General features: G+C 39.9%; 1 protein-coding gene across 8 annotated transcripts in view; it reads left to right on the top strand.

The window, feature by feature from the left end:
• Window positions 1-27,481, top strand: part of Peak1 (pseudopodium enriched atypical kinase 1) — a 217,288-nt gene that overhangs the window by 829 nt on the left and 188,978 nt on the right. For 2 of the 8 annotated variants that reach the window (XM_029543520.1, XM_029543517.1), the window contains exon 2: window positions 22,376-22,412. The exons of 4 other annotated variants lie outside the window; for them this stretch is intronic. The gene's annotated coding sequence lies outside the window, so the exon portion shown is untranslated. Of the gene's footprint in view, window positions 1-15,504; window positions 15,600-22,375; window positions 22,413-27,481 lie in introns of all 8 variants that reach the window. 2 more of the 8 variants (XM_029543518.1, XM_029543519.1) reach the window with 2 other exon arrangements.

Raw genomic sequence — 27,481 nt, 5'->3', positions numbered from 1 at the left:
TATGCTCCATTTGTTGGAGAGCTTGATTTTGTTCTTGGACTTCATTAAGGACTGCTGAGAGCAATATCAAAGAGTAGCCTGCCCTCCAGTCCCCCTCCCCCGGATCCCATGTCTGCAGTCCAATTTTTAAGGACCCAAATTTAGGAATCAGAGCTGTGGAATGGAGTTATTGGATGGCTGACGTTGAAGGATAGAGATGAGTTAGAGGAAAACTATGATTTCATCTTTATTGGCCTTACTATAGAAAACCCAGTACATTTTTCTTTGCCTCTGTTGAATGTGGTAAGAGTACACTCTCAATTAAATACTTGGTGACTTACATAAAAGACTATTTTTAGGTCACTGGATGATGTACATGAACTGCTTTTTCACCTGAGTTGGAACTGCTTTGAGTATTCTGTTTGGTGGCCTATCTGTTGATTTGATCTTTTTCTTTCTTTCTCTTTCTTTTCTTTCTTTTTTTTTTCCAGCCACACTGTTCTCCCTTTATCTACCTTGGCAAATTAAGTATGTAGTCAAGAGAACACATATTACTCTGTGCAAAGAGGGAAAAAAAAAACAACCCAGAAAGCCCAAACTTGAATTATTCACAAGGGTAAAACTTTCCATGAGCAATCTTGGATACTCACTTCATGATGGCTTCTTTTGTAATCTCAGAGCATTTTAGATCTTTCAATTCACTGACTACCCTAATTACTTTCCAAAGTGCCTGGCACTTTCTTTGGTGACTTTTTCAGTAAACTATAATTGCAGGTGAGGTACATTTTCTTGGCTTCCAAGTTAGGAGTTAATCGCCTCATCGCAGAGATTAACAGTTAACAATGGAAGCAGAGTTCATACCACTGCAAGTGAGTTTTGGCAACGATGAACTCACAAACTATGTGAAAAAACAAAGATTCCCTTCCCAGAGATGTCAGAGGGGAAGAAGAGAAAATATTTTATCGTGTATCTATTTGGGAGAGAGTAGTATGACTATGTTATGTGGGGAAAATGGCAAATTATTTTCTTTAAAGCTTTTTGATTTGTGGTCCTCCTTTCTCCCACCCTCTATTTAGGGACTGACATTTATGTTTGGCTAGTTTCCAGTGTTGTATGATGTGTTTTGGTGAGAGGAAAAGATAAGCTTGTTTGAGTTGTTAGGGTATTGCTTATTCATTTTGTCTAGTAATAGTGCAGAAAACTTTCACAGTGGTGTTTAAACCCCATTAACGTTCTGTCAGAATTTATTTTTAAGAGTCTGTCCTGAGGCCCATAAAGAAATAATGCCACTTCATAACTGTTTTCTGACAGTCACATTAAAAAGCGCGTTCCTGAAATGCATTATATGTGAATGCATATAAACATTTATCTTTGTACATTTATGGCAATGTAAATATTTAAGTCGGAGAGCTTAAAAACTTTTATTTGCTTATTTGCATACATGCCTTTTAACAGCCCACAGTGCCAACCATATTTGCCAAAGAAGTATCAGCCATAAATTCAGGCTTTGGCACATTTCATATAATAACTCTTCTGAATTGCTCCGTGGTGAAGCATCATGAGATTAGCATTTGCTTCAGGAGAGAGATTTGTTGTTGTTTTTAACCGTAATGATGTGCTATTTAAGGGGAACAGGTGCTGGGCTCTAGCTGTTTGTGTTGTAACCTGCCAAATCCTACTCTTTTGTTGGATGGGTTGTTAAAGCAATTTAGGAACCACATTGTGGCCCCTGGCATGCCAAGGGTGAGTTTGAGGCTCCATATCACTTTTGCTAATCCCCATTTTTTTTTTTTCCATTATAAGAGGCAAGTGTGGATGTGAACTTTATTTTCTCATTTGTTTTTAACTGTGATTCCTATGCCCCAGTCTAGAACTTCTGACACAGGCTGCCTACCTGCTAGCTGGTTTTCTTTGGAGAATTCAAATATTCTAGTAATTTTCAGGCCAAGTTCACATTTGTCTGACAAAAGACAAGGATTTGAGTGTCTTCTAAAGTGTTAGGCCTGGTGGTAGGACCTGAATATATGTAGAGTGTTGCCACCAGCTTATACTTTAGGAGGAGAGCTAGCTGGTAACCGGTAATTATAATATGGTGTGATAGAGGACAGGTGTGTGCACAGGTGCCTGTGAATGAAAGCACAGGAAGGCTAGTTGACTCAGACTTGAATTCTTGACTGTGGGGGAAGTTCTGGAATCTTAGTGAGTTATTCACTAATCTTGAATAATATATGAATCAACTAAGTTCAAAAAGAGGAAACATGTATTTATTCTCATGCTATTGTATTTTTTAAAAAAGGAAACATAAGCCATGTATGTAATTTGAAATTTCTAGTAGTTTTAACAAATAAAAATTCAGGTCAATATAAAGCAGTATACTAAAATATCTAATATTCTCCTTTTCATACAAGGTCTTAAGAATTTGGTGTTGCTTTTACATTTTAGCACATTCCAATTAAGACTAACTACAGTCATATACTCCCTTCCATACATCAACAGCACAGCTTTAGAGCAGAGGCAAATGAAGTAAAAACCACTGATTACAAAATTCCAGTCTTAGGAATTTTAGCTTCCAACTTGAAGGCTGTGAAGTTTTAGTTGAAAAGCAAAAACAGGGCTGGAGAGATGGCTTTTCCAGAGGACCTGGGTTCAATTCTGGGCACCTACTTGGTGGCTCACAAACATCTGTGGCTCTAGTTCCAGGGGATCTGACACCCTCTTCTGGTGTCAGAAGGCATCACAGGCAAAACACCTATATACACATAAAATAAACACCACCAAAGCACCCCCCCCCCCAAGCCACACTGCAAGTTTAATCAGAGCTGGCTTAGACCTATCATTTTGACAGAGAAATGAAAGCTGGATTAAAAAAGGGGTACAACTAGAAGCAAGACCAGTGAAAAAGTCAATCCTGGTGAGAAGTGACAAGGGGTGTAAAGGAGGAGTGGATGTAGGAGAGATTTATGAAGTATTATCAGTAATTTGGACAAATAAGTTATAGGCTAGAAAAGATCGGGTCTGGTGAGATGGCTTAGTGCGTAAGGTACTTGCTGACAATTCTGGCATCACATTTTCATCCATGGGATGCTCATGGAGGGACAGAACCCACTCCTCCGAATTATCATATAGCCTCCAAATGCACACCATAATACATGTTTCCCTCCACAATGGATGGATGGATGGATGGATGGATGAGTGGAGGAAGACAAGAGATTAAGGATAGGGTCAATATCTAAGGGAAAGAGTCAGTCATCTATGCCAGGTAGACCAAGGATGGAAAACCAAACCAAACCAAACCAGTCAACTAACTAAAGAAGCAAGCAAGCAAACAAGCAAGCAAGCAAGCAAGCAAACAAACAACAACAACAACAAAAAACCCAGAGAGACTGAGAGGGTTTATCTGGAAGCTGAGGGAGAATATTTCAAGGACTAGGAGCTATCAACCTGTGTCCTACCATGAAAGGGCAAGTAACATAAAGTTTGAAGGAATTTTGAGACTTGGAGATTAAGTTGTCTGAAATAATTTAGAGCAGTTAGTTACATTGTAATGTATAGAGGAGGTGTGAAGAATTCAATACCGCTAGGAGTTCAGCTAGTTGAGAAGGATACAGTGTTTTTCTTTTTGGGTTTTCTTGACGGGGATCTCATGGAGCCCAGGCTGGCTTTTTAAAACTAGCTGTTTCCAAAGCTGACCTCGATCTTCCTGTCTCTCTCTCCCAGTGTGTATCACCACGTCCGAGCAAGAATAGTGCTTCTAACCAAGGACTTAGAAGTTTATTTATAATAGCCAGAAGCTGGAAAGAACCCAGATGTCCCTCAATAGAGGAATGGATACAGAAAATGTGGTACATTTACACACTCAGCTATTAAAAACAATGGATTTATGAAATTCTTGGGCAAATGGATGTAACTGGAGGATGTCATCCTTAGTGAGGTAACCCAATCACAAAAGAAGTCACTAGATATGCACTCACTGATAAGCAGATATTAGCCCAGAAACTTAGAATACCCAGGATACATTTTGCAAAACACAAGAAAACCAAGAAGGATGACCATCATGTGGATACTTCATTCCTCCTTAGAATAAGGAACAAAATACCCATGAAAGGATATAGGTACAGAGACAAAATTTAGAGCTAAGATGAAAGGATGGACTATCCAGAGACTACCCCATCCAGGAATCCATCCCATCATCAGCCACCAAACCCAGATACTATTGCACATGCCAGCAAGATTCTGCTGAAGGGACCCCGATATAGCGGCTCCTAATGAGGCTCTGCCAGTGCCTGGCAAACACAGAAGTGGATGCTCACAGTCAGCTATTGGATGGAACACAGGGCCCCCAATGGAGGAGCTAGAGAAAGTACCCAAGGAGCTGTAGGGGTTGCAACCCTGTAGGTGGAACAACAATATGAACTAACCAGTACCCCCTGAGCTTGTGTCTCTAGCTGCATATGTAGCAGAAGATGGCCTAATCGGCCATCATTGGGAAGAGAGGCCCCTTGGTCTTGTAAGCTTTATATGACCCAGCACAGGGGAATGCCAGGGCCAAGTAGTGGGAGTGGGTGGGTAGGGGATCAGGAGTGGGGGGGGGTATAGGGAACTTTCGGGATAGCATTTGAAATGTAAATAAAGAAAATAATAATAATAAAAAAGTGGAAACATTAAAAAAAAAAAAGAAAGAAAGTATAAGGAAGCCATATGCTGAAGAGTTAGAGAATTTTGCTGAAAAAAGTGCTTATAAATTAAGAGTGTCTTGGGCATGCTTATGTGGAACTGGAAAATTTCAAAGGATTGAGAGAAGAGTGGGTGAGGGAGGAGAGGAAAGCACAGAGGAAGAATAGCGAGGAAGGTGGGAGTGGGGAGTGGGGAAGGAAGGATATAAACATGAATATCCTGGGCAGAGGTAGAGAATTTGGCCCTGGGTGTCTTGGTTAAGATTTCTATCACTGTGATAAACACCATGACCAAAAACAACTCAGGAGGAAAGAGTTTCAGCTTAGTGTTCATCATTGGAGGAAGTCAGGACAGGAACTCACACAGGGCAGGACCTGGAGGCTGGAAGCTGACACAGAAGCCACAGAGGAGTGCTGTTTACTGGCTTTCTCCCCATGGCTTATACAGCCTGTTTGGGGTAGCTCGTTCCAGATGTAGTCAAATTGCCAACCAAGAATAACCATCACAAATGGGAAGTATTATTTTTCAGTGAGCAGAAGAGGAGGTAAAGACTGATAGATAGATGGTGGGGTAAGCTTGAAACTGATGGGGAGAGGGAAGGGAAAGACTTGGTAGCATGTCTTGGTGATTTTGATTAGCCACTAAAAATGAAAGGGGTAGGACAGAGCTTGGAAAGAGTATGTGAGTTTGAAACCACTTACAGGAGAAGACTGGAGATCAGAGAGCCAGATCGACAGTGGTCAGGAAACTGAAGAATATTGAGGACTGTTTTGAGGTTGTAGACCTTGGATTTATCGACATAGTTGTTTGATTTTTTTCTCAGTTGTATGCAGTTTGATTATATCCGGAGAATCTATTCAGTATCCATGAGCCCCTTTTCTTACTATTATATCCCTTGTTTGTAAGTTGAATAGTGAGAGTTCAAACCTTACTTGTAAATTTCAGAGCCCAGGTCCCTACCAACTGCTGTCTCAATATTAGTTTAATGGAGATCCCTAAAGACGGGGAATTAAAGATACTCAGAATTGTGACTCGTATGAAGAATTGTGGAGTCCATGATGGATCATGAGCAGATAACCTGGAGGGATTATCTAATTGGAAGGCATGAGAGGATATTGGTACCATTATAAATCTAACCTTGGAAAGCATAGAAGGAGCGTAAAGCTGCAAAACTAGTGATGGGGTGAAGTAAGAGTACCTGCTATCTGCTGTACACTTTAGTACTTCTGGTCCTAAGCCTGAAGTACACAGCTTATATGCTTGCCTTTGTCATTCCCTTAGATGAGGAAACTGAGGATTTGAGAAGTTAAATAAATAGTGAACCAGTATTTAAAGCCTTCTCATTCTCCAAACCATATACTGTAGGGAGTAGAAGAAAAACATTGAGGTATTTAATTTGGACCTTCTGAGGTATATCATTAGAAAATGTTTGTGAAGCATTGGGTGTGTGTGCCAGGTACTGCTTTAGAGAAGGGGTCATAGTAATGAACTAAACAAAAATTCTTATATTAGAAGATGGTTGTGCTAGAGAGAAGAATAAAGCAAGAAAGGCTGTTAGGGATGCCAAAAGGAGCCGACTTGTGCTTTTTTTTCCCCTGAGAAAGATATTGATGCGTAGTGTCAACTGTCTTTGAATTCATGGTAATTCTCCTGCCTCAACCTCCTGGCTGCTGGGACTAAAGGCATGCAACTACCATGCCTGGGTGAATTTTAAATCTCCTAATTAATTAATTAATCGTGTGTGTGTGTGTGTGTGTGTGTGTGTGTGTGTGTGTGTGTTGTGGTACACATATGGGAGTGGGTTCTATCTTGCCACGTGGGTCGAAAGGACTGAACTTGGATTGTCATTTGTGGTGACAAAGCACCTTTATGCAATGAGCCATCTCACCTGCCTGAGAGTAAGTTTTGCTTTGGGGGCTAAAGAGTTTAGGATTCTTACATAGTTCTGAGCAGAAGGTTGATGTGACTAGACTTACTGTGTTTGTGAATGTTTTTTGTTTTTCTTCATTTAGATTACTGCAGTGGTTGTCATCTAGAAAGAAAAAAATAGAAACGAGACCAGTTCGAGACTTGCTTAGAAATTGTATTTATTGAACTGGGTATGGTGGCACAAACCTTTAATTCCAGTATACTTCCAAGACAGAGGCAGGGGAATCTCTGTGAGACCCAGGCCATCAGGGCTACATAGTGAGAGCTTGTCTCAGAAACTCAAATAAAAATTTTAGTTAAACTGGGGCTTGGGGTATAGCTCAGTAGTAGTGTGCTTGCTTAGCGTATTCAAGGCCCTAGGTTTGATCTCTAGCACTGCTAAAAAAAGAATCTAATTAAGAGACTGTGGTGTCTTGCAGCAACCAGGGAATTAATGAAAAGTGATTAGAACTGGATTTTTTTTTTTTTTTGAAGCTTTTTATTTTGAGAAAATTTTAGAATCATGGAGGAGTTGCCCAAATCCCAGAGTTCCTTTATATCAGTTTTTGCCAGCCTTAGCATGTCTGATATTTTGGACTGGATAATTCTTTGTTGTGGATGTTGTCCTGGATACACAAGGAATTAAGCAGCATCTTGCTTAGATTTCTTTCCACTAAATGCTAGTAGCATCTCTCCAACTTGTGACAATCAGAAATTGCTCCAGACAGCGGGCAAAACTGTTCCCATTATGAACCATTGAGAAATGGGTATCACAGAGTTTCCTCTGAAGCTAACATCTTATTCAGAACAGCTTATCAAGCCAAGAGATTAACGTTGGTATGATGCCCCAACTTATGTTTTTCCTTTTTGCATTCTGTTTTCCACACCACATCTTATGTAGTTGTCAGTTCTTTATCTTGTCTATTGTGTGGCAGTTTCTTGTTCTTTTATGACCTTGGTACTTTTAAAGAATACTGGTCAGGGGACTGGGGAGCTGGCAATGTTGGTGAACTGTTTGTTGTGCAAGTGTGAGGACCTGAGTTTGCATCTCCAGAGCACACATAAAATACATGGCAGGCATACATATCCTGTGTGTTTCAGTAACCCCAGCAAAGAGGGTAGGGGCCAAGGCTGACAGACATCTGGGGTTCACTGGTCAGCCAGCCCCTCTCGACTGATGAACTCCAGGTTCAGTGAGAGACCTTGTCTCAAAAAACAAGGTGTCACCTCCAATGAATTGTCCGAGCAGATTATTTTGGCCATTTTCAGTTGGATTACTTCTTTTCTAGTTGAATTTTAAGTTTTTCTTGTCTGCTCTCAGAAGATATGTCTCATTAGTGTTTTCCCCCAGTTATTGCCTATCTTGTTATCTTGGTATGGATTTAACATAGCAGTATATTTAGTTTCAGTGATGTTCAACTCCTCAGTTACTCCTTTCATTGGCTTTGCTTTTACTGTCTTTTGTATGAGATCATACATTTATTATTATTTAAAAAGACAAGTGGAGAAGCAATGGAGGAAGACAAACTGATTTTGATTTCTGGGTTCTACATAACACATGTGCACCTGCATATCCACATATTCATAGGGAATAGTGATCAGGCAATTTAATAGATTTTCTCCAATTGAGGATTGCTTTGTGTTTTTTTTCTTTTTACATTTTTATTATTTATTTTGTTTTAATTTATTTTGTGTGTGTATGCAGTGGCATATTCCACATCACGCATGTGGAAGTCAGAGGACAACTTTTTTTTTTTAATTTTTTATTATTATTTTCTTTATTTACATTTCAAATGCTATCCCGAAAGTTTCCTATACCCCTCCCCCCCACCTCTGCTCCCCTACCCACCCACTCCCACTACTTGGCCCAGGCCTTGCCTTGTGCTGGGTCATATAAAGTTTAGAAGACCAAGGGGCAGAGGACAACTTTTAAGTTTCTTTTCTAGATTTAGTTTATTTTATACATGTGTTTTCCCTACATAAATATATGTGTACTATGGATGTGTCTGGTGCCTACAAAGGCCAGAGAAAGGCATTGGGAATTGAAATTGTGGATGGTTGTGAACTACCATGCGGGTACTGGGAATTGAACATGGGTTCTCTGCGAGAGCAACAGGTACTCTAAACAACTGAGCTATCATACTCCAGCCCTAGAGGGCAACTTTTGGGAGTTGGTTCTTTCCTTCCACCAGGTGGGATCCTGGCATTAAACTGAGGTTATAAAGCTTGGCCCCAAGAGCTTTTACCTGATGAGGCAGCTGGCTCTTAATTGTGATACCTCCTACCATACTTAGAATGGTAATTAATTAATTAATGGCAGGGAATCACTATAGCTTCATGGGTGGCCTGCAACTCCTTGTGTAGACCAAGCTAGCTTCAAATTCATGGAAATCTCTTTCTGCCTCCCAATTGTTGGGATTAAAAGTATGTACCACCATGCTCAGCGTTCATGATTAGACTGGAAACTGTCACTATCTTATCTCTGCCCACTAATTCTAACATTCATCAGTCTGTCTTGCTTGGAATAATTATTGTTGTGGTGTTTTGAGGAAACTTTTGTATTTCTTTGATTTTCTTCTACATTTATTACTTTTAAGTAATTTTATTTATTTTATGTGTATGTATTTTTTTTTCTGTATGTATGTGTGTGCATCATGTGTGTGCCTGGTGCCTGCAGAGACCAGAAGAAGGTTCTGGATGCCTGGGACTGGACTACAAAGCTGCCATGTGGGTGCTGAGAATTAAGGCTGGGTCTTCTGGAAGTGCAGCCAGTGAGTGCTCTTAACTGCTGAGCCATCATTCTGTAAAGATTGTTTGTCCCATCTGTCTCTAATCATGCATATCAGCTTAAATTCATGAGTATTTTATACTTAACAGTTATAATTCAGTACCATCATTATTCAAATTACTCTGCCTTTGGACATTGGGAGCTCTTTTAGGTTGACCTCTGTATCCTTTAATGCTCCTGTCCCTTGTGAAAGTATGTGCACCCACTCTGTTTTTCCTTCTGTAGCCTCAGAATCAGTCACTTGTTCAATGATCCTAGTTTTTTTTATTGTATTTGGAAGTCAAGCTCTGAATGGTAAGTGTGTTCATCAATCACTATGGTTCTGTCACTGCTCTGGGCTTTGTCAGGAATACACATGAAATCTCACATGTCTGTTTTCATCTCAGTCCATAGAAACCTGCAGGGGTTCATCTGCCTCTACAAGTAGGTATATTTTGATGCAAAAGGTTTGCTAATGACTTTGATAAAATGTGAAAAGCTAGCGCTAACTCAGGAGTTTTGTCTTAAGCACCTAGAAGGTTGAAGTGGAAAATGGTACAGAGCAGAACAGAGGAAGTTTCTGTGGAGAACCCAGGAATTCCGTTGCAGATTAGCTAAAGGTTTTGCTGTTTTGTTTGTTTGTTTGTTTGTTTGTTTGAGACAAGGTCTCATTATGTATCCTGGGCTGCTTGGAACTTCTATGTAGACCAGGCTGGCTTCCTACCCGTGAAGATCTGCTTGTGTCTGCCTTCCAAGCACTGAGATAAAAGGCATGCATTACCACACACTGGTTAAGTGTTTGAAATGTGTAATAGACATCCTATCTGAGATGGAGATTCAGCAGTTGAACTTAATGTATCAAGCTATAATTCACAATAGACTGTTCCAGGCCACGTATACTTGGGAGGTCTCAGTGCAGATTACATCTCCTGAGGTATGTGTAGCTAAAGAAGAGAAGAAATTCAAAGATGTACCAATGATTTGTTTCAGTCAGAAATAAGAGGATAAGCCATTTGGCTGCATGTCTCAAACAAGATGAATGCCATATCCATCGTTACTAAATATTTATTCAGTACTTAATGTCTTGAAAATACTGAGTTATGTTTGGGATTAACATTGTTTCCTCCCTCCATAATGTACAGTCTAGGAAAAGATAGACTATAGATTTACAAAGAATAGCAGTAGGGGAAAATACCAGTTAATGGTATGGACATTAAATACTGATGGAGCTTGGTAGAGAAAAACAGAAGAAACAATGAACTTTAATCTTAGCACTCAGGAGACAGGCAGGTGGGTATCTGTGAGTTTGAGGCCATTTTGGTTTACTTAGTGAGTTCTAGGTAAGTCAGGGCTACGTAGTGAGACCCCGTATCAAGGGGTGGGGGAAAGAGGAGAGAGGGAAAAAGAAGGGATGAACTCAAACAAGCTCCATTTGAACATTGGTGTAAATTTATGTCAGTTCTGAAATGTACCACGGTTTCATGTATGCACTAGTAATTATCAACCAGCAAAGAGTTCATTGTGTTTTGATTTTGATAACCATACCTATATTTAGAGGCTTTCAATCAAGGGGTTCATTGCACTGTGTTGGTTTCTGCTGCATTTGACTTTCATTCTATTTTTAGTTTTATGTGTATGAACATCTTGCTTACATTTATCTTTGTGCACCTCGTGTGCCGGGTGCTGGAGGAGGCTACAGGTGGATGTCAGATTCTCTGGAACAGGAGTTAAAGTTAGTTGTGGGCTGCCCTGTGGGCTCTGGGATTTAGACCTGAGTTCTCAGGAAGAGCAAGCTGCAGGTGCTCTTGATTTCTGAGCCATCTCTTCAGCTCTGCCACTTTTTCACAATCAATATGATTTGATGTAAAACTGGATAAAATCAAATTCCACAAAAATATCAACGATTTGCTGGGTATGCTTATTTGTTAAATATTATATGTGGATATGCTTTAATATTATTTACTTATTAAATATTCAGCATTAATTACTAATACTATTAAATGTTTAATAATACCTCATCTGGATATGCTTATTTATTAAAATTGTCAACTTCTTTCATAGATGGTCTTAGATATTCACATTTATCATTGGATTATTAAAGTCAATGTAAAATGCAATGTAAAAGTAATTCAGACATGCTGCCTGGTAAACCGAGGTTTTAGTAAAACATCTTTCAGTTCCTTTCTAGTAAAAATGGGTAGGCATCCACTGACAGCTGTTAAAAGGAGGCACCGCCTGAAGCAGGGTAATACTACCTATCTAGTAATTATTTAGGTGCCTGTCACTCTGCAGGAACTATAAGAAGAATGAGAGATTTGAACACTTTGTAGTCTAGGGGCAGGTAATCATAGGACTGCATTCTTAGTTCTACCACCGAATGCTGGCAAAGCCGTCACTCATTTTTATGTCCTACTTTGTTGGATTTATTAGTTGTGAGAAACCTAAGCATACTTCTGTGCCGACTGGAACGGACTCCTCTGTGAAGTGCAGACAGCTAGCTCAGTCCCTGGCACTTAGTAGATACAGGCTTGTTGAACGAAGGGATCTCAGAGATGCTTGACCCTTATGCAGTAAGAACTGAAGCTTTAGTTAGCTTGTTTGAGACAATATTAGATACTAAAAACTTTAGTTGTCCAAGTCAGACTTTGGTCAAAATAAAATAAATGTGTGTGGTAACTCCCTCATTTTAGGCTCTGTAAACACACAATTACTATCTTTCAAGTAGCTCATAAACCTACCCTCCAGGAGTAGAAAGGACTCTAATTTCTGAGGTCAACCTGTCTTGTTAGCAATTTGCTAACTGTGTTACTTTAACTTAGTTTCCTAACAATGCTTCGGTCTCCTTATTGGTAAGATGGTGGTAGTGTTCATATTTATGTTATAAGGGTCGAGGTGAAATTAGCATATATGTCATAAACAGAAACAAATACTTGAAATATAAGTTAAACTGTTATTCTAAAATACTGAGACTAGTATCTTAAAGGTGTTTAGAACTGTAGAGTCACCTGTGCTGAGTGTTAAAGGAAAAGAGACCCTATTTGTGTACTAGAAGGCGGCACTGACAGGAGCTGTCCTGGCACAGTTACAGTGGTGTGTTGGAATTAGGGGCTAGCTATGTTGCCTTTCAGGCTTGCCATTTCCCCGTCTCATGTGCACTTCACAGATTGTTACTAAATGCTTCCCAGGGCTTTGGTGAATGTACTGCTTTTTTGAGCCCTCTGGGAGCATAGCATTGTGCCTACAAGTGGATGAATACAGGGCCCACAGTGGCTTTAGCTGATTCTCACAGCTGCCATTTGTAAGCTGTGTCCTTGGGAAAATGATTTTCTCAGTTTGCTTCTCTCTCCTGATCCTTTTGCCACAGCTACTCAAGGGCCAAGAGGGTTTTTAATGAGTTAACATTGGAAGTGTGGTTAGTATCATATATTTGTTAATAGTACAAGTATTATACTTAGAAATAAATGATACTTTGTAGTTTTCTAGTATACATTTACATTTTTATCCACAGCCCATTGGCTGTAGCACTTTTTCATTGTTTAAAGTTAGGGCTTCCACTTTAATTTTCAAAGTAGATTTGTTTACCTTATAACACAGGAAAAGCAATGGATGATTCAACTCTTAAATGGTGCAATAACAGACATCTGAAAGGATGCAAACCTGCCTTCCTCACAGGTGTGGGGTGGTACTTGCAACTTTATTGGGTAGGCAGTAGGCGGAATGGTGGGAGTTTGTGTGAAAAGGAAGACTTAAGGTATTGGCGAAGCAGTAGAAAGCATTTTGCTAATGCCACCCATTAATAATCTCTACCTTTTGTTGCCAGTGGTAACCACAGTGGTAAACTTTACAACCAAATATTTCAAGAAAACTCCTGGATTATAAATGAACTCTTCATCTTGAAGTTAAAAGAGCTTGTTAGTTTCCAGATTGCACAAGGAAGTTAGTGAAATGAGCGATGAGAGTGAGAGAGGAGAGCCCTGTCATTTGATAACCTTTTCTGATCCATGCTGTGTAAGAACATATTTAAATCGCTTCTTTCCTGCTCCTTTCCATACAAATGAAGCTTGAGGAATGGTAGCATCTGTGACTCTGTAAACCACACCACCAGCAGCACAGACATAGTCTATAAATACAGTAATTTCTAATTTAGGGAGTTGAACTTTTGAATTCTTTCATTTTATGTATTTTTTAAAAATGAAACACAAGTAAATGGAATCTGACTCCTATTATAAATGCAGGCTGTAGTTCTTCCCCCAGTTCTGTGTTCCAAATGTCTAGCAAAGAATCTTGTCATGGGGGAAACACCATGTTTTATATTCTTCTGCAAAAGGCAACTCCAGGGCTTTACAAAGGACGGAATGCTAATCCTCTCTTATCTCCTCTGGGTCTGCGTGGCCTGTATTTCATGGGCTTGCTATCTGACTAGGCTGGACAAGCCCTGCTGTACACAAAAGCTTCCCTCTAATCTTCTGCATCCTTTTTAGCTGAAGATCTGAAGTATAGTTTGGCATTATATATTATACCACACATTAAAAGTCATAGCTTTTATTATTGTTGTTGTTAATAATAATGATGGTGATAATAATTGTTATTTCTGGGTTTGTTTGTTTGCGTTTGAGGCACAGTTGAAACCCTGTAGCCCTGGCTGTCCGGGAACTGGAGCTGACTTTGAATTCAGAGATCCACTTACCTTTGCCTCCTGAGTGCTGGGATGAAAGGAGTGTGCCACCACCATCCAGTATATTAATAGCTTTTGAAAAGCCAGATGTGCTCTCAGCACGCAAGAGGCTGAGGCAGGTCGATTTCCAAGAGTTTGAGGCCAGCCTGGTGTGCATAGGGAATGAGATGGTATGTGCACTTGGATTCATTTGCCTGCAGAGGTCCAAAGAGGGTGTCAGACCCCCAGAGCCGGAGTTACAGGGAGTTGTGGCCTTCATAGTGTTGTTGCCGAGAACTGAGCCTTCCGCAAGAGCAGTATATGCTCTTAACGGCCGAGCCTTCTCTTCAGAAGGCCCCTACCCCAATGAATAGCATTGAAGATAGGAAAAGTTATTGCTGTAGAAAAAATGCAGACTAAATGGAACATAGAGTAAAAAGAAAATCTGTCCTTCCATTTAGGGATAACTAAAGCTCATAATTTGGTGCCTTCATCCATGTAGGGTTTTTGTTTATTTTTGTTTGATTTTAGTATATATATAATTCATTACATATATAGCAATATTTCTACTTGATATTATTCTATATAAAGTAGGAATATGGTTTATGTGTCAATTATAGTCAGCAGAAAGCCAGCCACCCCCAGTGACAAATATGTGGGAGCTGGAGTGGTTTAGGAGATACAAATTCATGCTTAGTGGAGGGAATTCTTTTCATTTAGAAAATTTGGTATTTTCCCTTTTATTCTTTTATACTGCTAAACTAAACTTTAGCAGCATTCAATAAACTACACTTTAACAATAGTCAAATGAATATTTGAAGTAGTACCCCCTTTTAATAACCTTATAAATCTTTTTTTCCTGATAATATGTAATTTAAAAAAATCCCACCTTTCTGATGTTAAAACCTGACAATTGTGTAGAATATATTAGTAGTATAGATAGTTTCAAAATATATGCCTTAAATCTCTAACCAGTGCTGTCCAGTAGAATTGTTATCAGCCACTAGGTAATTTTTAATTTCTTGGGCTCACATTTTAAACAGTAAAAGTAGATGAAACAAATCTTTATAATGTATCTTAATTGAATAAAAGCTTTCCCACATTTTGATTTTAATTTTTTGTTTTGTCTTTAAAATCTGATGTATGTTTTCAGATACAGCCCATCTCAGTTCAGGCCAATTGCATTTCAAGTGCTCAGCTACATTTGGGTACTGTTAGCATAGTTCTAGAACAAATAATTTTTTCCATAATGTGCAATAAACCATCACTTCACAGGTACGCTGGAGGATTATGTGAGAATAAAACAGCAAAGCCAAGCCGCCCTGTGGATACTGAATGCTCATTTTTGTGCCTCATGAGAGTTTTTTCAAAGCTTTGTCTCAATAAAATTTTATATTTGCATATTCGTAGACCTTCATGTCACACATCTGTGTTAAAGTTGTGTCTGCAGTTGTCTAAAAGCCAGTTGGAAATTCTCCTTACAATTCTCAGAATATTCTCTAAGAAGAATTCCATCTTCTAGGAATTCACATAACTAATTTGCAAGGACACCTGTAGCTTGGCACCTGAGGAAAATAAACTGCTACGGCTCTTTCCATGGAGGGGAAGCCTTGCGGAGTAAGTAGTAAATGCATAATATACATATACGTGCTTTATGGTTCTGTGTGCACATACATCATAATCGTATTAATCATAAGAATAACAACTAGGGTTGGAATGTAGGTCAGATGGGAGAGTCTCTGCCAAGTTTGAACTCCTGCAGTGCACATGCCTGTGGTCTCAGCACTCACATGTAGGCCAGAGCAGACACTCAGGGCCGTGCTCTGTTATATTGAGACCATGTCTCAAAAAGTAAAAATTAAAGTAATTCTTTTAAAAAATGAATTGGGTGGGGCTGGAGAGATGGCTCAGCAGTTAAGAGCACTGGCCGCTCTCCTAGAGGACCCAGGTTCAATTTCCAATACTCACATGGTGGTTCATTACCATCTCTATGTAACTCTATTTTCAGGGCCTCCAACCCTGACTTCTGGCCTGTGAAGCTACCAGGCATGGACACAATGCCCAGTCATGCATGTAGGCAAAATACCCATACATCGAAACAACAATAATAACAAAAAGTCCCCCAAAATAAAAAATAAAATAAATCTAAAAAAATTTAAAGAGATGTGTTGGCAATTATAAGAAATTTGTTGTCTTTTCTATTTTATAATGGAAAAGTAGACTTTTAAAAAATCTATTTTCTTACCTTAGACACAGTCTTGTCATGTAGCCCAGGCTGCCCTTGAATTTTTGCAAACTGCCCTCAGTTTTCCGAATGTTCAGGCTCTCACGGACTTAGAATTACAGGTTCATGACACCAGACCTAGCTATGCTCAGCTTCTGAATGCAATGTGGATTTGGTATCCTGATTTCAGCGAAGCACTCCCTGATAATTCAAACAGGGTTATCTCTAATAGAGCAAAATGCAGTTTATCAATGCTATAGGATTTTTTTTTGCATGCCACAAAATAGAAATTAAATTAGAAGCAAAAATTGTTTTTAATATTTCTCTGTTGCTGGGCATTGATACATGCCTGTGATTCCAAGTCCGTGAGAGCCTGAGTGAGGCAGGAGGATTGTGGGTTCAGGGACTGGGCTGTGAAGAGAGTTTCTTTTCAGGGCCAGGGAATGGCTTAGTTGGTAAAAGCACGTGCTTTGAAAGCATGAGCATCATGTAAAAGCCAAGCAGCCATGCACAGCCCTAGTGCTGGGGTTAGGGGAAGGGTGAAGACCGGAGAATTGCTGGGCTTGTCAGCCAACCATTCTAGCTGAAAACAGCAAGCTCCAGGTTCAGTGAGTGACTCCGCCTCAGAGTGCAAGAGCAGGGCACCTGGTATCCTTCTCTGGCCTCTGCACTCATACACACATGCCCACACCCCACCTACATTATGTTTATTTAAAGTATAGCTAGCACGTAAACATCTCCCCCGCTGCTGAAAAGTTACTTAAAGTCTCTTTGTTGGAATTAGGCAATAAACTTGACTGCTTTCTGCTACAGTTGATCCTTATCAATCTAAAGATCAACAGTATTTAAGCGGCACATACAAACTTATTAGATGCCAGAATGGTGGCATTGGAGTAGCAATATTTTAAGAATCTAGAATACAGTTCTCATCTTCAGAAAAGGCCATATACAAACTGGCTTCCTTTTCTTCCTATGATGCGGAGGGAAGCTATGTCTTCTCCCCCACCAGCACAGTGCAGAGTGAATAATAAGATGCACCCAGACCATCATTTGACAGTATTCATGAAAACATGAGCTTTTTCTAGCATCAGCTATGGGTTTCTAACTGCCTCCTCACTGACTCATCTGCAGCAACTGAAAAGTCGGATAGTTCTCATTTGTTAGGGTTTTTTTCTCTTAATAAAGTAGCTTGCTTTTATCTGTCTTAAATGAAGTAAACCTCATAAAATAGTGTGTCATTGTGTCTAATTCAGAGAACCGAGAGAGATCAATGCTGGGTTTAGCTTGTTTCCTTTTATTCAGTCTAGCCTTCCCTCTGAATTTAGCATGAATCTTCCCACTCAATTATTCCAATCTAGAGACTCTACATGCATGACCAGAGGCCTGTCTCCCTGATATACAGAATTGCTAGAATGACTGTCTGTCTGTCTGTCTGTCTATCTAGCCAGCCAGCCAGCCATGTATCTATCACTTATTAGAGTGGCTTACAGGCTGTGGCCATACTGTTTCAACATTGTTTCTCAAATCTAAGAATCCAGTAGTTCCTCAGGGCACAGTCTGGATGTCTCAGTTAATCTTAAGTATATGTCAGAATCTAGAAGAAGTAGGCTGTAATGCTAGTGAGGGAATGAACTTGCCATTGAAAGTGAGGGCAAGCAGGAAAATAGCAAGAACGTCTTTCATATAGGCTGCCGCTGGAAGGTGGGACAGAAGGGCCTCAGGACCTAGCTTTGCTATGAAACTTGCTATGTAGACCAGGCTGGCCTCAGATACAGAGATCCATTCACCTATGCTTCTGGAGTGCTGGGACGAAAGGTCTGTCCAGTCCTAGGAAACATTTTGAGCTTACCCCGACAGAGGCAAAATTCTTTTTCAGTTGTAGCATCTTGGAGGAAATTGCTGGAATTTACGTGTCATGTCTCGGGGAAGACTGAGAGGCAGTGGTTGGCCTGTTTGAGTTTTGGATCTGCAGTGACACCTCCTTGTTGGAATCTTGGCATTGCCATTTCCTTATGTGTGGTCTTGAGCAAGTTGCTTGTTTGTGTCTTAGTTACCTGATCTATAAAGTGGAACAAACACAGTACCTAATTAATAAAGTCAATTTTGGACTAGTATAGGCAGAGAGCTTAGAGCACGTATGATACAATTGCTCAGTTAATAGTAAGATTTACTGGATACAGAGAAAGTTCCCATTTTTTTCTTTGTTGCGATGCTGGAAATTGAACCCAGGGCCTTCCACATACATATTAGGCATGTGCTCTCGAGTTAAACTGATACTTTTATTTTTCACTTTCATTCTGATTTGCTACCCTAAGCAAGCTGAAGAGGCTTAGGGTATGACTGATGGGCTGGGAATCCTATCTAGGCCTGCCTGTGTCCGTGGTGAGTTGTGTATATGGTGGTACATGGCATTGACTTCTGCTGCTCTCACCTATCACCAGATTTCAGGTGGAAAACAGGTGGGTAACTCCAGTTACCCCAAAGCAGGTCATGCTAAGTTTGATGGTGTCATACTTTTAATATTTAAAAGTTCTAGAACTTTCTACTATGAAGTATGACCTTTTTTCTCCTGCCCATTCCCTGCTTTTGCTTGTACAGTTGAGTGGATATGATGCTCTACTTCCCACACAGATACCAAAATAGCTCTGACTGTGGAAATATTAGATATCTTACTGTCAGCATATAACTTGTTGCTGTGTTACATATTAGACAATCTTTATAATTATATGTATGGGTTTGAATCCCACCTTTGCTAAACTTCAGGTTTTATTTAGGGAGCAAGAATTCTTTTTTTTTTCCAAATGGAATAAAAACATCAACTTCATAGGGTTACTGCAAGTAGTAGTAATGAGCATAAAACTGCCGGCATGGTGCCTCACATCCAATAAGCTGCAGGCATTGGGAAGGTGGTAAACCTATCAACACCATGAATTTAGCCTAGGTTTCAAATCAGTGATGAAATAGTACTGGACCAGAAGTGGTGGGACAGACCCTCAGTTCCAAGCTAGGAGCTGAGCCAGGAGGATTGTCATGTATGAATTTGAACCAGCCTGGGCTACATAATGAGTTCTAGGCTAGCCTGAGCTATAGTGTGAGAGCCCCATTTCAACACCTCCATTCTATTTCCTTACTCCCCCCCACCCCCGCCCCCAGACAGACAACATTAATCCATCTTCTCATGGAGCAGTGAGTCTAAACAGAATGTAATAGTCACTTGGTTGGAATATACCATAGCCTTTCTTTTATAGTCAAGATTGTGTATGTGTGTTGCAGGTACATATATGCTAGTGAACACATAAGGAGGCCAGAGGTCTGTGTTGGTACCTTCCACCTTCTGAGACAGTCATTCATTGAGCCTGGAGCTCAGTGACTCAGCTAAAACAACTGGCTAGCAGGCTCAAGGTCCTCTCCTGCCTCCCAGCACTGAGACTGAAGATCTGTGCTGCTGCCCTCAGCTTTTTATGTTGCCTCTGGGAATCTGAATTTGGATCCTCGTGCTTATGCGCCCATGTGCCTCACTGACTGAGCCATCTCCAAACCTTCTGTCTTCTACAGCATAAAAGGATGCTCTAGTACAGTACGATATGAGATTTGACTTTCCTACTTGGTCTCTGCCCAGATGTTGTAGGTCAGATTTCTCTTAAATCCTCCTAAGATAAAACTGGAAAAAAATGTGATTTACTGTGCTCTTTAATTGAAGACAGAATTGGGAAGTACTGTTAGTGGTTGTTTAATTTTGATTTTGAGGCAGAAGACTCACCATGTCACCCTTGCTAGCCTGAAATTCACAGTGCTGCATCTGCCTCTGTCTCCCAGTCCTGGAATTATAAGCATCATCCCACTCAATGTAATAATTAAAAAAAAAATGTAGGAAATGTGTAAATGAAAATGTTTATTATGTAATCTTTTGTTATAAATACTATTTACCAGTTCCCTAGAGTTCTTATATTTCTTTCCCTTTAATTTGAAAGGGGCAATAGAGTACGTGATAGGATCATATTATGTCCAATTTACAAATGAAGGAACTGGGGCTCAGATGGTTAAATAATTTACCCGAATTTGTCTGTGACATCATAGGGATTCACTCAGGCCGATGAGATGTCTCCATGAGTAAAGTGCTTGCTGCCAAGGCTAATGACCTGAGTTTAATCCCTGAGATTTACATGGAGGAAAGAGAGAACCAACTCCTAAAAATTGTTACTAACCTTCACAAAATGTACACACACACACACACACACACACACACACACATGGTGTAGCTTAGTGGTAGAGCTCTTGTCTAGCTTGTATAAAAGTCCCTGGCTTGATCCTCCACTCTACAAAACAACAGAAATTTGAATTGCAAAATTAGGTTACATTTTTCTCTAGAAAAATACCATATATATGGTACGACTGAAAGAGAATGGGGAAAAGAAGTCACATAAGTAGAAAGAAGTTGTGAAAAAGGGTAAATTGGTTAATTTGGACCAAGTTACAGTTGATGGAACTTTGGGGCTGGAGAGATGACTCAGAGCTTAAGAGCACTAGCTATTCTTGCAGAGGACCTGAGTTCTGTTCCTAGTGCTTACATGAAAGTATGCACCCGTTAGAACTCCAATTCCAAGTGATTTGATGCCCCCTTCTGGCTTCTATGGGCACTGCACACTTACATAATGCATGCATAACACTAACACACATTCAAAACATAAATCTTAAAAAATAATTGAAACATCAGAACATATCATTCAGGTATCTTGGGTATTGAAATAATCTAGAGAAGATTTAACTAGTCTGATGAATGATGGTTAGTTTTGGTAGCATGTGGTGTTTAACTTGGTGTACTAGTTATTTTTTCACTGCTGTGACAAAATACCTAGCAAAAGCAATTTAAGAAGGGTTTGTTTGGCTCACAGTGTGAAGCCTCAGTCCATCATTTGGGGAGTCATGGCAACAGAGATGTGAGGCAGATACATTGTGTCCACAGTGAGGATGCTGAGGCTCAGCTGGCTGTCTCTGTTCCATCCACAGCCCCAGCCTGGTTCCAGCATTTGGGGTCGTATTGTCCACATTCTTTCCTTCCTTCCTTAAACGTTTCTAGACTGGGCCAGGCATGATAGTCCCGGCCTTTAATCCTAGCACTTTGGAGGCAGAGGCAAGAGGATCATCTCTGAGTTTGAGGCCAGCCTGAACTACACAGGAGCACCAAGAAGCTAGAGCTACATAGTGACACTGTCTCAAAAACAACCACCATTAACATTCCCCCTTCAAACCAAACAAAAACCAAAGAAGAAACAACAACAACAAGAAAACCCTAACTTTTCTCAGAGTAGCCTCATAGAGACACCCAGAAGCATATTCTAGGTAATTGTAAATCGAGCCAGGTGACAATAAGATCACACTTGCTAACTCAGAAAACTCACACTACAATTATGCCTAGAAGATAGGAGGAAGGATATTAACAGCTGGAGAAGTATGCAGATAGAACTGTCATGGTATTTAATAGAAAACAGTGATGCAGATGAGGTGGTAGAGGTGTGCGTACTAAGGGCTGCTTTATGTAGATACAGAGAGAGAAGGTTAACTGTGCGTGCTCTTCGATGCAAGAACAATTTCTGGAGTTGTTGCCATAGTATTAAATTATGTCTTTCTAGAAATAGGTTCCAGTGTGAAGCTTCTAACTTTTATTTGGAATGTGTAAAGGGTGTGGCAAGGAGGAAGACACAGCCACCATCTGAAGGTGTCTTTAGTATAAATTTACTTAGTTATATACTGGTATGTTATCTCTATTACATACCAAAGGCTTTAGCTTTGTTTCTAACAAATCTCCCTGGTGTTTTAACATTTTATGAGTGAGCGCCCCACAGGGGGCTGAGATTATGTACCTTGGCTTTACTTAGGGTTCAGTTTATACTTAGTACATACTAACCCTGCCCATGCGTAAGTCCATCTGAGTCGGGTTTCCACCTTTCCTACTGTTTCCTCCTCTCCTGTTCTGCTAGCTCTCCTCTCACTCACTGGCTTGTCAAGAAAGCTGCCATCCACCCAGTTGTCCTCTCTCCAAAGTGCTGAGGCTGTTTGACTCAGTGATTCTCTCCTATTTATAGCTTGCCAAGTCTGGTACTTCTTTGGAATAATTGTTCCTTTTTCTTCAGAACTACTAATCTATTTTTTTTATTTATTTTTGCTACAGAGGAAAAGATAATTGTTTGCTTTGGGGAAGAATTCTCGTAAGTCTCCAGTTTTTTTTCTTTCGTATATGTATCTGTATGGTGGGTATGAGTTTGTGTGGGTATGTGGGATGGGGGAAGGGGCAGGCTACAGACCATTATTGGTTGGGTGAATTCCTCAGTCACCCTCCAACTTTAATGTTTTGAGACAGGCCCTCAGTGAGTTCACTGAATAGGCTGTCTGGCAGTAGTGAGCTCCGTGGATCTGCCTGTCTCCACTTCCCAGCCCCGGGTTTCTTTTCTGGGAGTGCTGGGAACTCTGATTCTGTGCCTACATGGCAAGCACTTCACTAGCTGATCATCCCCTCAACCCTTTCTTTCATTTCTACTTAGTTTACGGATTTAACTTAATTAAATCACTAAAAAATTAGGTTTGCGCAGCACCAGCAAACTCAGTTCTGTTTGTAACCATGGTACAGTTCTGTTCTGTTCCTTTTGTTTTTTTCCTAGACAGGGTTTCATGTAGTCCAGGCTAGCCTGGAACTTGCAGTAAAACCCAGGATGGCTCTAGATTCCTGATCCCAAATGGATTACAGGTATATACCACCACACCTGGCACCATAGTTCATTTCTAAGAAATTGTGCACATTAAGCAATGTTGGCAGAAGAGGAGTCAAAAACATTAGCTGTTAAACAGAGATAAAATCACTTCCCATATGTGATCATTTTGAAGTTGAACAATAAACCCATCTGTTTTGCCTTAAACAAAAGGTATATTTGAATACAAATATTTGTAACCTAATGTAAGGAATTTCTATTCCTTTAGAATAGAGTTTAGGAGCATACTAATTCTGTTTTATACGTATGTAGTAAGTCAGCATTTTGAAAGTATTGTTTACTGACTTTTTTTCCCCCAAGGAAGAGAACATTTTATAATTTATTAATATTACTTAAAGGAACAGGACAGATATTTTTGTAGAAAAAGATCATCAGAAATATAATAAGTCTTTGCAGGCAGTTTTTTTTTTTTTGTAGAATATATAGGAAGAAAGAATTAATTTCTCTTACAGAATTATTTTTATATTGAAATCCCAGAAGGGGCTGGAGAGATTGTTCAGTAGTTAACAATTCTTGCTGCTCTCAGAGAGGACCCAGATTTGATTCCTAGCACCCACACCACTGCTCACAACGTTGTATAACTACTGCATTTCCAGGATTCCAATGCCTTGCAAAGACATAGACCTACATGTAGGCAGAACATCCATATGCATAAAATAATAATAATGATGATGATGATAAAGTTTCAAAGCATAGAAACAGTTGAAGAATATTTTATTATGCATATATATATAAATATTATATATGTATATTGTTTTTTGTTTTTTTAGACAGGTTTTTTGGGTGGTTCTGGTTGTCCTGGAACTCTCTCGGTAGACCATGCTGACCTTGAACTTGGATATCTGCCTTTCTCTGCCTCCTGAGTGCTAGGATTAAAGACATGCTGTACCACTGCCTGGCACATTAGTAATATTTACAGACTCATTGTCTGCATTTTGTTCAGAGTTTACACATTTACTAGTATTCAAGTCAATTCTTTAATAATTTGTGGTAAGCCAGGCCTAGTGATGTTTGCCTGTAATTTCAACACTTGGGAGGGTGAGGCCAGAAAATTGCCATGAGTTGTAGGTATGCCTGGACTAGATAGTTCAAGGCCAGCTCAGGTTACACAGTGAGACCTTGTCTCACAAAACTCAAACTCAAACCCAAGCAAAACTTTGGTAGAACTCCCTTCCCACTTGCTCCTTTCCTGTGTGCTTCTATTGTGCATTAACTAGACATTTTACATTGTATTTTAACCAAGATGTGACTTTAATGAGGTACTGCGCTTACTGTTGAGAGGAGTCTGCCCGGGTCAGGTGTGGTGGAATGCCTTGTTTCACCTGGTGTGATGCACTGGCTTGACTAGCTCTAGATAGTCCATTTGGCTCTTGGTTTCAGTTTCTCCTCTATAGAATAAGAGTGTGACCAATGACTCTTCTGGCTTAGAGGCTCAGGGTTATGATGTCACCAAAGGTCTTTGTTATTTTCTTGGATAAAAGATGTTTTTGTCCCATAACATTTTACTTTCCTTATTTAGTTCCACTTCAGATGGGTGTAAGTAAATGTTCTTGAACTTGGATTATTTTTTCTTCTATGATTGAAATTAGGTTTCCTAAATAGATATTGAATTTAAAACAATAATTGTATTAGCCTTTTGAGTCAATAGCATTTTTTTTTTTTTTGAATCACATTGATGAAAAAGGCTTTAAAATGCTTTGTGTTACATGGAGCAATTTTTAGGAAAACCTGAGATGCTCATTCTAATATACAATGTGGTAGTTAAGAGCTTAGATGCTGGCTTCTTATTACCTGGGTCCACATTGTCATGTTAGCAAGTTTGAAGGACAGTTTCCATCTGACAGTGAAGTCTGAGGACTATATTCCTGGCCTGTGGTCCTGTTATAATTAGTTGATATTTAACATTCTGAGGGCCAGATGCACCTATGATGTGTGCTTTAATTGCCATGATCTGTGAACATAGCTCTATCATAATCCTCATTGAAGAGACGAATGCTCAGAGAGGTAAATTAATTGGCACAAGATCACAGAGAAAATGAGTGCTGGAATTATGGCTCAAATGAGTTGTTTCTGACTCGCTCCAGAGCCTCTTCCATTTGTGCTACTCTAAACCTGCTCCTTTGGAAATCTAAAATGCTGTTAATCCGAGGCAGTTAGTGTGAGCCATCTCAAGTCCCAGATAACATCTAAGTGAACATTTCTACCACTGTCAGGATAAAGTGACCTGACCAGCCAACACCCTTTTTTAGATGTGCCTTTGAGGCTTCAGGGTTTTCTAAGGATTATTTTTTATACCATGTGACCTCTTTTTTGTCTATTTCCTCCACAAAACAAAGCAGCCTTGGCACCCAGTTCTACCGTAGTTTTTCTTGTGGCATTGGCCTTCAGAGGTGTTGGGCTGGGCTGGGAGAACAGCGGTGGTGAGGTAGAAGAGGAATGTTGAACAGATCTACTTTTCTTAACTTCAGAGTGTGAGAAAGTTAACACAATAATTGCTATGCTCCATTTAATTCGTTGGATGTTTACTGACTAGGTTTATTGACATTTTAATTTGGAACTTGGTCCTTTGATTTGCTGCTTGAGAATGGAAACCAATTGTTTTCTATTATGAAACTTTAAAGTCTATTTGTTTTACTCACCTCCAGGCATTTTCTCTTACTTGAAAATCCTGTAGTCCCAACAAAGGCACCCAGAGAGGCTTCTGTCATTGTCCAGCCTCGTCTGGCAGTGGCGTGCTGAGTCACAGTAAGTTAGGGTGCTGCTGAGTCATACATGACTGCATTCTAAGCCCCACAGTTCACTCCACCTGAGCTGTTGAGTCAACTCTGCTTTGCTTAGCAACTCACGAAATATCTACGTCGGTTCAAATATTGTAAATATTCAGAAGTTTGATTGTACACAACAATCTGTAAGGAATTCTGTAAGCTCTGTCATCTTCATTTACAGATGAATAGGTAAGGAAATTTTTTCCAATTTATTTTGAAAAGTCCCGGAGTTGGCAAACACTTCGGTAAAGGGTCGGGTGATGTGCTATGATTACCCAACTGCTGATGTAGAGCAGCCATAGGCAGTGTCTTAGTTAGGGTTGCTATTGATGTCATGAAACACTTGAGCAAAAGCAGCTTGGGGAGGAAAGGATTGATTCTGCTTACTCGTCCAATTCACACTTCATCGGCAAAGGCAGTCAGGGCAGAAACCTGGAGGCAAGAACTGACGCAGAGGTCATCGAGGGGTGTTGCATACTGCCTTGCTCCTCATGATTTCCTCAACATGATTTCTTAATAGAAACCAGGACCGTCAGCCCAGGAGTGTCTGCATCCACAGTGAGCTAGGCCCTCCCCGTCAATAACAAAATAAGAAAATGCCCTCCACGCTTGCTTGCAGCAGCCCAATCTTATGGAGGCATTTTCTCAGTTGAAGTTCCCTCCTCTCAGTTGACTCTAGCTTTTACTAGCTGACACAGGCAGTTTATATCATCCGTGGGACAATAGTTCCATGGGTAGTCCCAGACTCTATACATACTGGCTTTTCCTTATTAATTTCTTTTCCCTTTTTCATCTAAAGGAGGTATCAAATACTCCCCTGTAGCATACCCACATTTCCAGCATCACCCCCTCTTCTGCTTTAAGGCCATGATGAAAGTGAAGGAAGAGTTACTAGAACACAAGCACTGAGCACTGCCAAGACAGTGGTTCCATGACTACCCAGTGAGTAGCATATACTGCGAGGATACTGTGGACAAAGAGCAGAGTGGGAAGATGTAAGATCTCATATTCAGAGTGTGCAGAATTTAAAACTCACATTATTCATTTGGGAACTATTACCTGCTTGGTTCCATGTATAGATTTTTAGTTTTCTTTGTGTGTTTTTAAATGCTAAATTGAAAATCCAGTACCATTCAAGGAAGGTATATTCAATATTTCAGTAGATATTTACCAAATTAAATTTTGGGTTTCTGTTTTTAACTGACATCCTGAATTAAGTTTGCACATGGAAGAAGGGCATTGTTGCAGATTCTTCTGCACGAGAGCATCTAGAGCAGGTGACTGGCAACAGGCAAGGGACGAGAAAGGACTAAACACAGTATTTTGTGATTTGCAGTTTCTGCACTAAAATTTGAGTCTAGTTAGGATCTGTTCATTCTGATCAGTACTAATTCAACTAGTATTGAGTTCATCAATATATTTTTATTATTAAGGTAAATAATTTTGTTGGGATTTTACCTTCCTGATTCCAGCTGATGACTTCTACTTTTATTTGCAGTCTACATGACATGAAGTTGAACTGTTTTGTTAAAAAAAGCTTTTGTTTTTTTTTTTTAATTTTTTAAAAAGATTTTATTTATTTTTATACATAAGTACACTGTAGCTGTCTTCAGACGCGCCAGAAGAGGGCATCAGGTCTCATTATGGGTGGTTGTGAGCCACCGTGTGGTTGCTGGGATTTGAACTCAGGACCTTTGGAATAGCAGTCAGTGCTCTTACCCGCTGAGCCATCTCTCCAGCCCCCAG

Source organism: Mus pahari, chromosome 10 (genome assembly GCF_900095145.1).
Source record: "Mus pahari chromosome 10, PAHARI_EIJ_v1.1, whole genome shotgun sequence".
In the NCBI taxonomy this organism is placed as follows: domain Eukaryota; kingdom Metazoa; phylum Chordata; class Mammalia; order Rodentia; family Muridae; genus Mus; species Mus pahari.
The sequence above is the reverse complement of the archived record's forward strand: the minus strand, read 5'-3'. Positions and strand labels throughout refer to the sequence as shown.